This window comes from Toxorhynchites rutilus, chromosome 2, assembly GCF_029784135.1.
Source record: "Toxorhynchites rutilus septentrionalis strain SRP chromosome 2, ASM2978413v1, whole genome shotgun sequence".
NCBI classification, from domain to species: domain Eukaryota; kingdom Metazoa; phylum Arthropoda; class Insecta; order Diptera; family Culicidae; genus Toxorhynchites; species Toxorhynchites rutilus.
The window spans coordinates 340,050,033-340,068,789 of NC_073745.1; positions in this window are offsets into that span (position 1 = coordinate 340,050,033).

Sequence of the window (18,757 nt, forward strand, 5' to 3'; positions counted from 1 at the left end):
GTGAACATCGAGAGCAAATAGAGAATATAGAGAAAGATTGTTATAATAAATAAAAGGTTAGTGAGAAATTGAAAAGGAAAGAATTATTAGCAATTTAATATTTGATTTATAGAAATTATATAAGAAAAGATAGGAGAGCTAAAAAGAAGAGGAGAACCGGAAGAGAGAATAAAGGTGAATTAGTGTAATGACGAGAACCAAGAATAAGAAATAATGCGCTGGGTAGGTCCTTTCAGCGGGCCTTTTTTTTAAATTTCGTTTTTCATCTCCTTCGACAAGTGGGGTATCCGCCATTTGGAAAAAGGACGTTCCACTGAACTATCCGCCTTTGTTATTCGGCGACGATTCAGGATACCGGAACCATAAGAATCCGATACCGCGGAGAAAGAACAGAGAAGGAGAGAAAGATACGAAAAATACTGCAAGTATGAAAGCATGAAAGTCTGTGATGTTACAATTAGGATATATGCGAATGTAATAGAGAAAATAGAATAGGGACAGAGGTAAATTGAAAAGTAGATTTGAAAGGAAGGAATAAAAGAAGAAAATTGTAAAAAAAAATCATATTTATCTCCTCAATTGCGGTGTTGAAAATTTCCATTTTTCGGACTCAAAAGGAGCCGCCAGCTCTCGAATTTGGATAATGGATTTTATTTACAAGGCATACAGAAGTGATGAATGCGCGTACGATTGCGATATACGTGTGACACAGGGAGAAATTTGTGAATTAAACTACAAAATGCAAAGTTAGCTCTCGAAGTGGTATTGTTTTTCTACTCTATTCTGTGTATTTTGGAGTGTGGTGTTAGTTAATATTCGGCTCCTTTCGATTGTGAGTTGCAGTGTTGTTGATGGGAGAAATTCTGTGAAAAAGCTGTTACTTCTATTCTACCGAAAAATAGGCTTGGGAGGTTGAGTGTGAAATGAAAAGTGATTGCATGGATTCAAATTATTTTTTTTATATATGAGCGTTTGGATTCTCGTAGTGTTTTATTCTCATAACAGCAATGCTAATAGCGAGCGTACTCAGTGTACGCGGAAGTTTCAGGAGCACATATAACTGAGTGTGAGTGAGAAGATGAGAGAGGAAATGTTACAGCTACTGGCAGCAACTTAATTGGTTCAAAATTCATCACAGGTGTGCTAGTTTTTAGTGTGGTCGAACACTTTGTGAAGTTAAACACGTTTTTTGAACAAATTGTGAGGAAATTATCTGGAAAGTAATAATTATTTTGTTTAGTTTTGTGAAAAAGTTTCGCGTCTTTTCGGTTTACGCGATTTGATTTCGATAAAAAAGCGATAAATAGTAAAATGTATAGCCGGTCTGATCAATTTTACAGATTTTTCTTCTCAGGATACCTCAAGGTAAACAGCGCAGCATGTTGTGACGCATGGGATTTTCAGATTTTCGTTTGGTCGAGTGTTCGATAGTTCGCGTTTACATTATCACATCACTTACCGCAGTGAATCCTGATTCTTACCTATTCCCACTAACAGCTATTCCCTAGAGGTGAATGAACTTCAAAGTTTAAAGCCTCTTAAAAACAAAGAAAGAAAGAAAGCTATTCCCTCTCCATGATAAACGCTTGGGAACCGCTATAGAGGCACCCCTTCTGGCGGCGACTATCATACTAACATACCTCCCCTTCCCTGGTGACTGTAAGGACGTGGCCGGCGTCGTTATTGACCATTTAAAGCTCGAATAACCGAAAATTGCATAATTAGAATGATTTGCTAATCCCAAGCGTCATTATGTTTGTTCTTTTGCAAATTGGTTGGTTCAGGTCAATCACGGAGAGCAACTACGAATTGTACAGTCTACCCAAGCTCAAGCTCAAGCCCAAAAGGAGTCTCCAGCCCTCGTGCTCGATTGGTCGGCGGAGTTGGCTAGCATTGCTGAACCTTTGAGCCATAGTTTACAAGGAAGCGTAGGTCTAGTGGAGACGTACAAAACAGAAACTGCTCCTTTCTGCTGGAGGAACAGCTGTTTGCGAGTAACCGGTAGCAGGTTAAACGACCCTGAGAAAAGGAAATCCGAATTAGAGAATTTCACACTGACAGTAGAAATATGTTCAGCGGCAAGATTTAAAATTACAAATTCCCGGTATATACTCCACATGCAAATAGACTTCATAGACTTGTCGTATTATGTCTACGTGATGTTTGATATTAGTAATACTGTTAACATTTTCCAGTTTTACCAACCGATAAACAGAAACAAAACTTTGCCAATGTTTATCACCATACGGCTCCCAGATTCCCTAGGATATACGAAAGAAACTGTTTCTCCATAATTGATATTCAGGCACACGACCGCACAGAAGTAGTGCGGCATCCGAGGAAAACAAAAATTCATATACACTTTCATGTCTATCTCTCGTTCTGCCAACAATTTTTCCCTTGGCAGCCGTTTCTATCCCATGTACTTTTTTCGCGTTCTCTTTCTCTGTAGTTTGCAATTATGTTTCTGTTCTGAATTTCCTCACTTCACAGAGGGCTCATCTCCTAGATCCGCTAACCGGCAGCATTGCAACCAAGCCGACTAACCAACCAACCAACTAGTCGCCGACCAGAAAAGTACGCTGAGTGTGTGCTCCATATCCTGCAGGCATTTGCGACGGAAAACAACGTCACTCGTTATGCATACATATATATGTTGGGGATATAAACACAGATGGTATAGTTTTGGGGCCAACCACGTTTTCCCAGCAGCGTGGAGCGGGAAAGTGTTATCGTATATTTCTATACAACCGCACACCGCTTTCCTGGGCGAACATCACGAACGTACGAACGAACGAGTCACGTGAGTCCAACAGTCGTCATCCCAATTCAGCAAACGGGCATCCAACCCTCCATCCAATCCAACGCCACCGGCTGCAGGATAATAGCAAACTCTTACAAAGACAGCATCCGCTCCGTTTGTTTTGCGCTGGTGATGAGTTATCCTTCTAGGGTGCAATTTGCGATTGCCGGACACACCTGAGGTCCTCGTTAAGAGTGGAATTGGATTAGGTTGATGCGATCAATGAGCGTTCTTTTCATACAATTTGTCGTATCGTCATGAGTTCAATAATTAACCCTCTCGCCCACTCCCGGCTGTCATCACTCACACGTACGATGATGGGAATCCAGTCGAGATTTTGGCATCCGCTGCACACAAAATACAAGATTGCGTTATCCCTTGGGCCCATTTCCAGCAAGTAGAGCAAATTTACTCTCCCATCTTCCATATCTAGGGTTGTTTCTTCTTCTCGACTAGACGCGGACCGACGACAAATATTTCGTACACTTCAGAGCGGGGAGAAAAAAGTTCTATCCTCGCTCAAGTTGATTCTTCTTACCGCTTAGCAGCCGCCAGCACGTGAGCGTTGGATGCTGCCGAGTTCTGCTGCGTCTGGCGGGGACGGTATGGCGCCAGTAAATATCGATTCGACGGAGATTTCAAGAGAAAAATCCGCGTTGCTATGGCAGAGGTTGAGCGCCCTTAGCGATGGCGAAACTGTGTCACGTGGTCCCACAATAGATAAATGACAGCATCTACGATGATCAACTCCGGGTCGGGGAGATTTCGTAATTTTTTGAAAGTTTATCTCGTTTGCCGTACCTTTTTTCCGCAGTAGAACAGATCTGCATAACGACTTCCTTGTTTCATGGCACCGGTTCAAATGTATCTGCTTTTGCTTCTGCGAGTGGCACAGATATGGCAACTTAGAATCTACCTCGCAGCCATTGAGCCTCCACCCACGCACACAAATAGTTTTCGCCGCAATCCGAGAAAACAATAGCCATAACTCGCGGTGCAGCGGGGAAGCGTCCCAAACCAAGTCAAACTAACAGAATTTATAATTATTTTCGATGTTCAGCATGGGTCGTGATTCATTTTAATGTTCCATAAATAAAATTAATGAAACGAACAAAAGACATTGAGTCAATAATGGCGCTAAGGGTGTTGGGTGAATTGTATCCCGGCCACTTTCGTGCTATTTGATCGCTGAAATTTCATAATCGATTTATGCAAATTTAGTCGTTCGAATTGATGGCGCATGGCGCGGGTTTTTTTTCTTTCTCGGCCCGAACAAACTACGCTGCTCTCCAATCAAGCCTTTATAGGAAGGTGAAACATCTCATTTTTTATTCAAAAACATCGAAACGGTGGACCTCTTTCATTTGGATTAATCCGCTTGTAGCGGACCACCAATATGTGAAATACAGCCGCCGCCGCCGCCGCCGCTGCTCTCACTGCCGTCTGTTGAGATCGATCACGATTTTGTCACGGTCCTGTGCGAGCGGCATTTACAAAGTTCGACAATATTCATTATGCACGAGCGTTAGCATACTCACGCTGATTGTTATGGTAAATAACATTTGCATATTAGGCGGACCGAACCGAACGGAAGGTGGAACTAGTGACTGATATGGACATCATTCGATTTGAAGTTTGTGAAAATATCGATTATTTGTTGTGGTGTGTTGATCAGCGCCTAAGGAATGGGGTCTTTGCCCAATCCGCATGAATAACAAAGGAAAGGTACAAAATTTAAATACCAATAGATGGAAAATATGTATACAATCCATGCGACATTTCACCGCAGCATGTATTAGGCTGTCAAAAAAGTCCTGCGGTATTTCCGCGAGGTGTCATTATAAGCGCGTAGTTCTAGTTGTATTCATTGTATCGAGTCATACTATAGCTAGTTGGAAAGGTATTTTTACGCGCTTTTACGTGTCGCAAATATGGAGCAAAATGAAGAGAAAATCCGACATATTTTACAGTACTACTATGACAAAGGCAAAAATGCATCTCAAGCTGCCAATAAAATTTGTGCAGTTTATGGACCCGATACAGTTTCCATTTCCACCGCACAACGATGGTTTCAACGTTTTCGTTCTGGTGTAGAGGTCGTCGAAGATGCGCCACGCTCCGGAAGGCCTGTCGTCGAAAATTGCGACCAAATCGCTGAATTAGCCGAGAAAGACCGGCATAGTAGCAGCCGTAGCATCGGCCAAGAGCTGGGGATAAGCATCGACCAAGAGCTGGGGCTTGGATTCACAAAGAAGCTCGATGTATGGGTGCCACACACGTTGACGCAAAAAAAACATCTTTGACCGTATCGACGCATGTGAATCGCTGCTGAATCGCAACAAAATCGACCCGTTTCTGAAGCGGATGGTGACTGGCGATGAAAAGTGGGTCACTTACGACAACGTGAAGCGCAAACGGTCGTGGTCGAAGCCCGCTGAAGCGGCTCAGACGATGGCCAAGCCCTCATTAACGGCCAGGAAGGTTCTGCTGTGTGTTTGGTGGGATTGTCAAGGAATAATCTATTATGAGCTGCTTGCCTATGGCCAAACGCTCAATTCGGACCTGTACTGCCAACAACTGGACCGCTTGAAGGTAGCACTCATGAAAAAGAGTCCATCTTTGATAAACAGAGGCCGCATTGTCTTCCATCAGGACAACGCCAGGCCACACACTTCTTTGGTGACGCGCCAGAAGCTCCGGGAGCTCGGATGGGAGGTTCTTTTGCATCCGCCGTATAGTCCGGACCTTGCACCAAGTGACTACCACCTGTTTTTGTCCATGTCCATGGCAAGTTAGCCACAAAAGAGGCCTGTGAAAATTGGCTATCCGAGTTTTTTGCCAATAAGGAAGCATGCTTCGATAACAGGGGTATTATGAAGTTGGCATCTCGTTGGGAACAAGTCATCGAACAAAACGGCGCATATTTGACTTAAAACTAATTTTATGAACAAATGAAATTTCAAAAAAAATACCGCCGGACTTTTTTGACAGTCTAATATAATCCCAATCGGAGACGTCACATCAAAAACCACGCCATTATACAGTTGTTGGATCAAATGCATGAATGATTCACTTTTTCTTCTCAGAGATCTCAAAACTAGGTCAGAAAGCAACTTCTGAACTTGTGCTCAGCAGTCCTTTGATCTGCTTCCGTTGTCCGTGATTCTCGTGATTCGGCGAATACACTTTTTTCCTCATTTCTCCCATTTCAGAGAAAACTATCAAGCTTTGGGAAAACTAAAGCCCTAAGCTATATAGTGGTGGTGAGGATAGCGGACATCCGCAGTCAGCGCTGCTCTTTGGTGCGAGCCAAGAGATGTTGCGAAAGTCGACGACAGCTTCCCCCTTCCTTCCAGCAGCACCAGCAAAATGACTTTCGTGGAAAAAAAGTTTCGCACCGAGGCGTCTGGTTGTCTGGCTTCGTATTGATTTATATTTTCGTTTGCCCCGAAGAATTTTCCGTGGTTTTTTTTTCTCATTGGCCTGACATTCGAGAGTTTCAAGAATGATGCCCCCGAAACGAGGATCTGATCCGAACGGTATGAACGAAGCACCATAACCTACCCTGAGACATATGCCTGTGTGGGAGGTAATGATGCGTTCGCATCGCAACGAGCGCAGGGGATTTTGTTTGTCGCAAGTGGAGCACGAAATCTAGTAAAGGTTCGTGAATCAGAAACGGATATGTTTTATTCACAGGTAATAAATTGAGAATCATTGATTGGGTAAATAATATCGAATACGGGAATACCCAAATAGTGTGCACATGTGGCACGATATTTGAGAATATTTGGGAGAGATATTAAAGCTATAGTCATTTAATGTCTGGACGCAAAAAACGGATCTATCTCGGAACCAAGTCAATGAAATAAAAATGTTGAGTTGCCATTCAAAGAAGAAACAGTGAAAAATTATTCCGATGTGGTTTTGAATTATTCCGATTTGATTTTGAATTATTCCAATTTTGGATGAAATCTCGAATTTTTCTTCAAATAAAACTCATCATCTTCACATGCGATTCACTGTCCATAAGCTGCTCATGGAAATGTTTGAGAATGCTGACCACGTCGGATTTTCGAAGTGGGTGCCCAAAATTCCAGTTCGCCGCATCCATCAAGTATAATTTCTTTGCAACAAAATGAATCGTGACGAACGTTTTCAGCACTGAAAGAAAAAAACATTTCAAAACCAACTGTTGTCAAAACATTTCAGAACCAACCATTACATCCAAAATGAACACATTTTTTGACTACCTAAAACATCACTGTGCTCAAAAATATCATAAAAAGTGATACCTATCTATAGGGAAACCGCGGGTAATACGGACAGTGGTGGTAATATGAACAGGTGGTTGATTTGTATAGTTACATTTTGAATTTCAGATTTCTGTTAATAAGAACACCTTCTACATGTTAATCTATAATATTTAAGCCACCCTATGGCAATGAATACTGATCAAAAGTGGAAAAGGGAAACATAAACCGAAAATCATACATGATTCCGCGTGTGGATGTAATTTTAGCTGCTTCGACATAAAGCATTTCGAGTGATTTAATATCAAAATTCAATTCGCTGATGGTTATATTTCAGTTTGTGAGTTAACAGAGAAGCGACATTAGGTATGTACGGGAAAGTAAATTCATTTTTGTGTGGAAAATTTAAATTATTGAAATAATTGTACTGGTGGGGTAAACGAACAGTTGCCTGTGGAAGTGAGATGGAATGTGAAAAGTCTGTTTAAGATGTTGTGGACTGTTCAGAAGCTGACTGGAACCAAAAGCAAAACAGTTGAGGGTCTGACCGTTTATACTGCTGAAAAGCACGATTTCACTGCTAGGTGTATTAATTCGATTTTTTTCATTATTCAACAGACATTTGTGATCAGTTCACAGCTTGGTTGAATAAAATTATTCCTCTCGCGATCGATAAACCACTAGGCTCCATATATATTATAAACCTGTCCATATTACCCCAATATATTTCCATATTACCCGCATCGAAAGAAATGTTGTTCTTTTCGGTCTGTTTTAATTTCAGTAAAAACATTGAAAAACACTTTTTTTAAATATTTTGCCAATTAGGAAGAGAAACAGTATATTGAATTGCAAGAAACTGCATTAAAGTTTTGGGAAACATGAGTTTCCAAAGATATAATTGAATTTCTTCTTAACATGTCCGTTTTACCCCCACCTCTAAATCCAAATTCAACCCCTATTGAACTGACAGGAGCCAACATATCGTATTCTCCACTGACATTTTTCACTTGTGTTCTCTTGAATTGAGTTCTCTACTGACAGCACAGTTTGAGCGATCTTAGTATAATTCATAGCATCCGGGTGAAGTTGCACGGTAAAATACGCTCTCCGTTTTACTCTCAGCACAAAGAACTCTCTTTCTTGTAGGGGAACTGCGTGTAAAATGAACAGGTGGGGTAAAATGAACAGGTAGTCAAATGACCGAAAAAACAGAAGAAATTATTTCCAAATGCTTATCCACCCTGTCCTATAAGTATTTCAAGTCTTTTGGGCCACCCTGTACCGATCAAGAACTGTCAAAAAGTGAAAAAGGTAAACAAAACCAAAATCACCTGCTCAGTACTGGCTGTGATGTAAATTTCTGCTCGTGATTAATAAGCTTTTTTGAGGTGAAAAATTGATATCTGTTCAATTGGTTGATCCAGTTTTGTTCACACATCGTATTGTCGTTGATCTATCGAAAGAAGTCGTAGGTATCTAAGTATTTTCATCAAAAACCGTTTTAAAAAGGCCCTTGAAAAAATAAATTGCTGCGGGGGCAAAATGAATAGTGAACGATGGGGGTAAAATGAACAGTGTGTCTAATCACAGATTCTTCTCCAGATGACTCGGGTCTACAAACGAAAAACCGAAAGGCAGAGTTGGACAAACACACAAATGGCAGCAGCAAAACATGCTGTTGGATGTGGAATGTCCGTAAATGCAGCATCCATCAAGTACCAAATCCCACGAATAACGCTCGCCAGGTGGATAGTGTCACCACAGAAGAAAAAAGGCCTGGGATCGAAAAAGTCGGTTTTCTCAGCCGAACAAGAGGCGGAGCTGGTTCAACACTTGCTGGATTTGGAGGCCCGATTCTATGGGATCACTATGAAGGACGTACAAAAAATGGCGTATGAGTTAGCTGAGAGGAACGGTATTCCCCATCCATTCAACCACAAGCTGAAGATGGCCGGTAGGAACTGGCTTGATGGTTTCCTTCGACGGAATCAAACCCTTTCCTTCCGGAAGCCGGAAGCCACATCTGCAGATCGTGCACGGGGCTTTAACAAGGTTTCCGTGGGAGCATGTTTCGACCTTCTTCGGAGCACGCTGGACAGCCATCAGTTTCCGCCGGCGCGTATATTTAACGCTGATGAAACCGGAATAAGCACCGTAAGCTGGACAGATTTTTTATACCTGCTCATAATTTACTTAACATAAATTTAACAATTACAGGTTCCTCCGAAAATGCTAAAAATTGCTGCTAAAAAGGGAAAGAAGCAAGTAGGTTCCTTAACATCGGCTGAGAGGGGCGTACTGACGACGGCTGTTATGTGTATGTCCGCAACCGGACAGCATGTGCCACCGTACATAATTTTCCCCCGTGTGCGCATGCACGATGCGCTCAAGAGAGGAGCACCGAATGGGACAAAGTTCAATTGTAACCCTCCCGGTTATATGACCAGTGAAGTCTTCCTCGATTGGTTCGACCATTTCCTGGAGAACATGAATCCCACCAAGGAAAACCCTGCACTCCTAATCATTGATGGACACAGCACCCATACGAAAAATCTGGCATTTGCCGAAAGAGCTCGTGCAAATTTTGTCACTGTTCTTGTATTGCCACCACATTGTAGTAACAAAATTCAGCCCTTGGACGTGGCGTTCATGGGGCCTTTCAAAAGTTACTACGCAGCTGCTTCTGAGAATTTCATGCGTCAAAACCCTGCAAGGACTATTGGACTTTACGACGTCTCTGAGCTGATGGGTACCGCGTTTCTCAAAGCAGCTTCTGGTAGTGTGGCAACGAGCGTGCCAATTCCAATGGTAGTTGATGACTCCACTGTGCAGCAAGTACCTCTTCAGGTTTCTACCAATGTTTCAGTTACTCACTCAGGAAACCAATATTGTACTGATGAGGTTCAAACGGATGGACCCGATCCTGCTAGCGTTCAAGTTGGCCCAGTTTCTGAAATTTCTCCGAACTCATCGTTCAATATTACACCGTCGGAAATTTTACCTTTGCCGAAGATGTCAGTTCCCAGAGCAACGAAGCGAAAGCGCAAGTCGGAAAAAGCTGTGGAGATTACCGGCGACGTCTACCGTCAAAACCTGGCTTCTGCTGAGGCAACAAAAACTATCAAGTCCATCAAAAAAGGACGAAAGCCGTCAAAGAAGCGAGCCAAGGGTAAAACATCGGATGAACAGTGCGAGGATAATTTGTGTGAGCTGTGTGGAGATTGTTTTTCTGATTCGACCGATGGTTATGGCTGGAGGAAATGCCTATCGTGTCTTAATTGGTTCCATGCTCAATGTAGCAACGATGATGGGTTTCAATGCCGCATATGTAACTGATTTTTAATTGATTGTTTTGAGTTTCTTCATGGCAATAATTGCCTTGCAAATGATCGTCCTGTTATTTGAATTTGTTTTATGATTTTTGTTGAACGAATAAATGATTTTACCCCTGATCTTATGTTTTTTTTCATCACATTTTAGAACACATTTGTCATCTTTATTCAGAACATTTTCCTAACGTCTTAATTATTTCTGAAAATTTCCGCCGAAGGTTTCCTTGTGTATTGTGTGTAATCTTAAGTGTATACATTCTTCTATACATTCCACGTTTGACGATAACAGTATAAAACAAAATGTTTGAATAACCCCTATCACATGTTCATTTAACCCCCAATACCTGTTCATTTTACCCCCACTACCTGTTCATTTTACCCCCAGTACCTGTTCATTTTACCCGCACACAAAAAACAGTATCGTTTTTGGTGTTGTTAAAAATACAAAAATTATCATTTAAAAAAGTCATTATTCAAACTTTGCGTTATGCATGCAATAAAAATAAGACTAGAACGTTAAATTTATGCGATTTCCGCAATGTTTTGTTAGTTTTTCGAAGAAAAAAGCCTAAAATTGCTTAGGGTGTTCATTTTGCCCCCAGTTCCCCTATACTTAGGGGCTGCTTCTTGTTTGAATATTGAAATATTCCACTATAAGTTTCGCGACAATTGAAATTTATGCGCAAATTCATTCACGAATACGAAAGTTTGTAACGAGCGATTACATTGAACATTTATTTGAACAAATTCTTGCTACACTACATTTATTCAACGGAACTTCTAGTTTACACTATATTTGACTTGGACTACATTTCATTATTTGATTACATAAACAGGACAATTACTTAACGCTTTGAATCTATGATAAAGACTGGACTATAGGACACTCAAAAATACATAATTGGCCGATAAAATACCCAATGCAAAATATCAGCTCAATAGGACTACATTTACTATTGCCGCAGATATAAACATTTAAGTTTTCCGAAAATCGAGAAATCACGGGGGGAGTAAAAGAAATCGGGGTTTAAAAAAAAATGTTGATGCCAAATGTCTTAGAATTGCATGAAATGTCGAGATTTACTGTTATCTCGAAAAAAAATTTCAGACGAAAAAACGACGAAAAAGTGTCAAAAAGTCAATTTTGGCCTAAAATTTTTTTTTCGAGATAACAGTAAATCTCGACGTTCTATAACAACACAATGATGGTCAATTGAGGGCCCTGAGTGAGATCGTGAGATCGATCGCTTATAAGCAAACGCGCAACCAATTGGCTACGAAGACTCCCCGACTTGAGTTAAGTTAAAGCAATTAATAAAAAGAAATAGTCTCTTAAAAAATGTATGCTGTTGGGGACCGTCACCCTTTGAGTGGAGTAAGCCCGGCATGATTTTCAGTTAGTTGTAGGTTATTGGGACATATTTTGCATCTATTCCAGATGCCTCGCAGCTCCGAAGAGGAGAACCTCACCCTTACAAAAAAGGCTATCATTGGCGGAATTTCTGTCAAACGTGCTTGCGAGACTTTGAAATCTCCAGGTCTACAGTTTTGTGAAAAGTGGTAAGCTCGAAGATCGAAGCTAGGACCTAGATACCATTGAACTAGTAATTGAATTGTGGTGTGGTTTGAGGTGCCGCATGATACATTTGCTTAATATTCCTTTCATTTCCATATTCCACGTTCGCCGGAGCTTGTTCCGACCATATCTCCGGAATCGGTTGAGCGATTCGAGCCATATTCGATAGCGACATCAAGAATTAGAATACCTCCCATTTGGCGGTTGCCACATTCAAATTTGTTCAGCTGGTGTCAAGTATATTTATTGATGAATTGAGGGTGCCGGTGTTACCCCCCTGGGATACCGGATTCACCCACACTGGTTGGTTAACTCTGTTTTTATGTCAGCTTTGAAAATTTACTATTACTTGCAAAATTTTCGTTTAAAAACACTTATATTTCTCATATCTTATGGAAAATAATCTAGACAATGATTCTATGAGAGAAACATAACAAAGGCCAGGCTTACCCCCAGTTCCTCAGTACTCTACCATTGAGGCACATTGAGGTTGTATTGTATAGAAATGAGTAGCAAAACAAAGCATATGTTTCGTATGAGTTTAATTTTGAAATATTTGTGAGAATGCAATTTTTTTTTAAATTTTTCTATTATCTGCGTTGCCGTTCGACGCATAGTTGTCCCGTGTTCCAAAATCAGCAACTGAGGAAAACGCAATCAAAGTTTTCTCGCATATTTGTCTACCAAAAGCTTTAAGCATTTCAATTTAGCAATACACCGGGTTTTTTATAAGCACTATACTATTGTTTAATGAAATGTAATGAGATCCCCTCACTGAATCAATCATGCTTGATTACTGGTTTAAAAATTCATGGTGGGACTGTTATGTTATGTCAACATGGGACAATTGAACTTGATGTTGTTTATTGATATACTGGGAACAAACAATATTTTTTTTGTGTTTTTCCGAAAGATTATGCATAGGAACATCATTTTATGAAGAAATGAGTGATCTGCAACACCTTCGCAGAATATAAATCTCATTGTTATTAGGCATTCGCTAACAAGGTGCACACGTGCACTTTTACGTGGTAAACTTTTTCTTATTTATTTGAGAATTAGTTCGTTCTTCCAAACCAGAAATGAGTGCATTAGCCCTGCTGAAAGTGTGACATAAAATTCTTGTACTTGAACCGATTTATTCGATATGGATCTACAAAAAAATAAATGGTGGGACAGTTATGAATAGAATATCAACATGGGACAATTGAACTTGATGTTGTTTTTTTAAAAGCTGGAAGCAAACTATATGTTTTTTTTTGTGTTTTCCGTAAGATTATGCACAAAAACAACGTTTTATGAAGAAAAGTGAAAATCGTCAAAAAGTAACATGGGACAACTATGCGTAGAACGGCTGTATAGGACACTCAAAAATACATAATTTTCCGATAAAATACCCAATTCAAAATATCAGCTCAACCTTCGATATAAATGATGACAATAAGATAAACAAAATAGCATTTCAAGCTACAAGTTTCTAATTTAGGGATATCGTTGTAAATTTTTTTTAGTTTTAATTTGTGTAGACAAAAAACATTGCAAGAGAATATAACGCGTTTTTGTTTTTTATTTTCAAAATTTCTTCAGACTAAAAATATATTCCCAATCAGTCCAATGAACCTGATTAATTCGCTTCCACTGATTTATAGAAAGTTTCAGTAAAACCTTTTACTACAGAGATGTTTGATTTAGGAAAATTTTATGAAATAATGATCGCACAGCAAATCGATCGTAGAACTGCCCACTGCTCACTGCTCACTTGAAAATATACTATAAAAGTCCAGTTATTGCTATGAAGAAGCATTTTATAACAACAAAAAATTGTAAGGGGTTGAATCTAGGACACGACGCATATTTTCGACATAGAACTACGCGATTATATTATGTAATCCACTCGTTTACACTTCGAATATTATTTTAGAATGCATCGACATTTTTGTAATAGATTATGTTCTTCGTTACAGATAAATTTGATGAACGTACTTTTACGTTTGATATGATGCCTAGGACTACCAAAATATGTGAACGGAAGAATTGTCAAACGATCATTGTATTTTACATTTCCCTCTGAAATTATTGCACATTTCATGTTTACGTAGTTCTCGAACCGCGAATTTTTATTCACCTCTAGTATCTGAAATGACTATTTTCCCAGGCTTCTCAGTTTAAAAGTGCGTTTTAGGGAAACATACTCCGGTCTGCACAACGACAAGCGAGTACAAAAGTACTCAATACCAAAAAATACCCCCGACTTGCATGTATTTGCAAAGCGGATTCTCCCAGGCATATTAAATTTGAAGTCCGTGTTAGGGAAATACAGCTCAGTGGGAAAAAATACCCCGACTTGCATGTTTTAACAAAGTGGATTCCCCTAGGCACATTGATTTTGAAGTCCGTGTTAGTGAAACACAGCTCGGTGGGAACAAAAATACCACCACTTGCATGTATATTTGCAGAGCGGATTTCCACAGGTACATCGATTTTGAAGTCTGTGTTGGGGAAACCGTAAATCGAACCAATCAAAACTTGGCAGTTAGGGCGTTTAGATAACGCTTGACATTCTACAGTTATTCAATTGTTGATCTCATGAAAAATAATATTGTATTAATTGTGATAGACGCGTAGAATATTTCCTATCAATTGATGCAAACATCTTTCTGATCTGTTGAGAAATGTTCGAGTTATAAGCATTCGAAATACGGGTAGGGTTGCACACAAATCGGCAGAACAAATGTATGGGAAAAAAGGAAGTTCTTCCAGTTTTCATGAATTTAAACCGTTTAGAGATTAGCGAATTGTGATGTATAGCATATCAAACAAATCTTAGAGTATTTCCGATTCGATTGGTGTGCAAATGATGAGTATTCGTTCACAGTGAAAATAGTTATTAACGTTAACTTTATTTCATAAAAACGTGACCTGTTTTCTGATTTGGCACCCTTTCTGAAAAACGTAGTTCTACGTCAAAAAAATCACTCGAAATTTTTGATGTTCCTCGATTTTTTTTGTCGAGTGTAATTCCTTGCCCATTCCGAAATATGATCCATCACAGGAAATGCCAGTTCATTTTTATGCTCGATATTCGATTCCCCTTTAATCGTCAGCGTAACCTTTTCCGCCATAGTTCGAAGAATATTCAGAGGGTATTAAAACGTATTCAAAATATTCAATTATTTTTCAAAAGCCACGACCACCTTCGTATTCAATTGGAAATGACTTTCTTTACGCAGTTTCTCCGTCAACATGACTCAACAGTCAGTAGGGCTATCGTCGGGAGCATCTACAATTCGACTATCTCATTTTATTCTTCCCTGTCAAATGGACTCCATTGCAATTTGAAGTGACTCCCCTCAAAACAATTTAGTTTCTCTCTCTCATGTATCCCGTATACATGAATCGATGTTTCAGTTCAACGTGGTTTGACATATGCTATAGATGAGCTAGATATTTTTATATCGTACACGAAAATTATATAAATAAAATAGCGTGCAGCGTGGTGTTCAGAATTTCCGAATTTGTGAATTTTGTTGATATAAACCCGTTTTTGTGTATGTATTTTCTTCACAAAATTGAACTCGGAGACAACTTACTAGACTTACTAATACTAACGCGAGGACCTTTAATAGCATACCTGATATAAGTCTAAGTTCGTTGGTTTGAGTTCACGGTGGGTAGACAATAAACCGTCCATTAATGGTGTAACTACTTTTTTGCATCAGAAATCAAGCTTTCGTTTCACTTTATATGGACGTGAAAATAAGATTGCCTACACGGGTCAGTTGAATGAAGAGGCAGATTTGTACTCATTAGTCACGTTAATTAGCATAATCGTTGACTAGACTAGATCACCAGTCATCCTCGCTCTTACACGCTCGTCAATTTATTTCCAGTCAATTCATTGCATGTTGACGGCGAATTCCGAGGTAGTGCTAGTCGAAACGAAGCGACTGAGAGGAGAGTCGATATTCATTCTTCGAAGATTTTGAGCTCTGATCTAAATGGCTTCCAAAGTGCTCACGGGTAAAAATTTGAGCACACAACTCAAGATTCCTTGATTTTTCGCTAACCTTGTCTGAAAAGTTATGTTGTTTTGACTGTTTTTCCGATTATTAACGATTTATCAAAATATCGTTTATGCAATTCGAATAGCTTACTAGAGAACAATGCCCCGAACCTTCCTTTTTTTAATTTGCTCATTCGCTCAAAAAATCATAGCTCTGAAACCTGTTGCTCGATTGAATCAAGGTTTTAAGAAATCAATGAACTTTCTATAACAAATTAATAAATTATCTAAACTGCTGACAAAAACTTTCTCACAATTGAATGAAATATCGAAAACTTTCATATCTCGTAACACTGTTGGACCTAACAATAGGTACAGGTTGTCAGGTAAAAGTTGTATTTTGTGAGAAGTGGAAAAAAACCAAGTGTCTTTCGTTATTTATCGATGAAATGTGGAAACGTATTGTTTGACATCTGTGCATTTGTGTCATCCTGAGTAATCGGATAGACTTCCGGACATACAATAGAACCCCAATTTTCCGCGGGAGCGAGTTCCATAGTTTATATATAGGGGAATATTTTAGAACACTGAAACAATCAGTTTGATTGAACAGTTACTATCTCTTCCAGATGCTTCTCATGGTCAAATTGATCCGTACATTGACCTCAACAAACCCCAGTTCATCATAACCATCTTCAAGCATAGTTTGGAAAGCGCGTTGCCACAATTGCCACTCGAGCGAATGGTCGGACAAAAATACGTGTGCTGTTGACAGCGATAAATGTTTCGCACCCACGCCTTAGCTTTACGCAGTAGACACCACTGATTACGACCAATTTTAACGACTCTCCAGGCGTCATCAAACAGCAGCTTTTGAACAAATTTATTGCTTCCCGAGAGCCATTGATACCGCTGCTAGGTATCGGTAAATCATGCGGGAGTCGGAGTTTGGCTCGAATTACACATATTAATGCTGGTGACGAATAAAAATCTTTCATCCGCAAACAGTCGCAGCTATCATCTTCGCCATCATCCCCTGCTGAACAACGTTTCACCCCCACATTAATATTTGCTTTATTGCCTTTTGATTGTTCACACCAGATAAATAGAAATATTTTGTACATTTTGTACAACATGCTGTTCTTTGTCTGCTCGTAAATTCCTTCGCAAGTCATCTACTCTTCTAAGGTTTGAATTGGCAACGGATTCATTCAACGATTTAATTGATCAAACAGCTGATGTCATTCTTCTAATTCTTGAGTTCGTGTCATTGAATAATTCATTGAGTTCGTGTCATTGAATAATAAAGTTGGTGATTTTACATTAGAAAGGTGAAGGCAACATTCCTGTCTGTTCCGAAGCGCAGGTATAACATCAAATCAATCCTGGCATAAGCGAGAGAAGTATGACACTTTCATCCGTCACGCACAACGCCCCCAATCAAATGAAGAGTGATGTACACGAAAATCGCTCACTCCCACAACTGTCAATGGGTTGGCATTGACTTACGCATAAAGTTTACCATCCACCATTGTTTTCGTGGGGAGGCTTGTGCGTGTGTCACTCACTGGGGTCTTCATCCCCATTCCTGGATCCGTGTCACAACATCCATCAATCGCCCCACGATCCAGAATGGGTGATTGTGTCGTGTTTTATTACCATGTAGATTAAAAGTTTTCCATTTTGCTTTTCCTATCTTCTGTAGTTGATTGGAGATTTTTATTTATCCGTCATGTAAGTAACCCAAACATACTTTTTGTTGCGATTGTTCCCATCCCCGGGATGAAATAATAAATTCGGACGCTTATTGATTCCGGATTTCATCAATATATAAACCCCGGTCGAAAATCGTGAACTTGTGGGGGAGTTTTTTTTTGTTGTTGGACGAAAATGTAAATATTTATGCGTTTGTTTTCCAGGTTTTTTTTTCACTAGTGAGGCTTTGATGCTGCTAGTGAATGATAGTAATGAATTTGGGAGCAAATTTGCATTTTATGATATTTAATACGGTGACCGGAATAAATCGCCACAGTAAACAACTGCAACAGAAACAACCGCTTAGAAAAAGTGTAGTAGGCTAGAAATATTTGGCGCGGGAAAAACATCATGTGCCTCACATTTCTATTATAAATTTATTCTCTTGTTCTCGTTTTTCGAAATTTATTCTGAGGACAATGTAATGGGGACGAAGTCCCCATTTGGCGAGGATAAGGAATCGAGGCGGCCCATGCCGCCAAGATGACGCAATCCGAGTCCACCGCCGACCCGCCGTCGGAAGCGGCGGTGTCTCGCACGCAAACCTGGGATCCACTGATTGCCCGGTTAGTTTGAAACATAGGATACGATCCTTTAGCAATGTCCGACCGAGCTCTAGCGAGCGTCGGACGGTATACGTCTGCCCGGGGCGTTACGTTTGCCTGGGGCGATACGTTTGCCCGGTTAATTCTTGTTTTGAAATACAATACCGCGCCACAATATTTATAGCCTACTACACATTTTATAAGCGGTGGTTTCTGTTGCAGTCGTTTTCTGTGGCGATTTATTCCGGGAACCATTTAATACGGCTACCCAAGCTAGGAACAGTATTTTTTTCATTTTAATTTAATTCATCATTGAACATATATTACTCTAGATTTCTCTTAAGGGGGGACCCCGATTTGGAAGGTCGAGTAAATCGAATTTTTGTTTTTTGCATTTTTGGGAAGAAATGTTGTTCTAAATGGATTTTTCGATACTTGATTTTGTTGGAAAGTTACATCTAAAAGTATGAAGTCAATTCAAGAGATA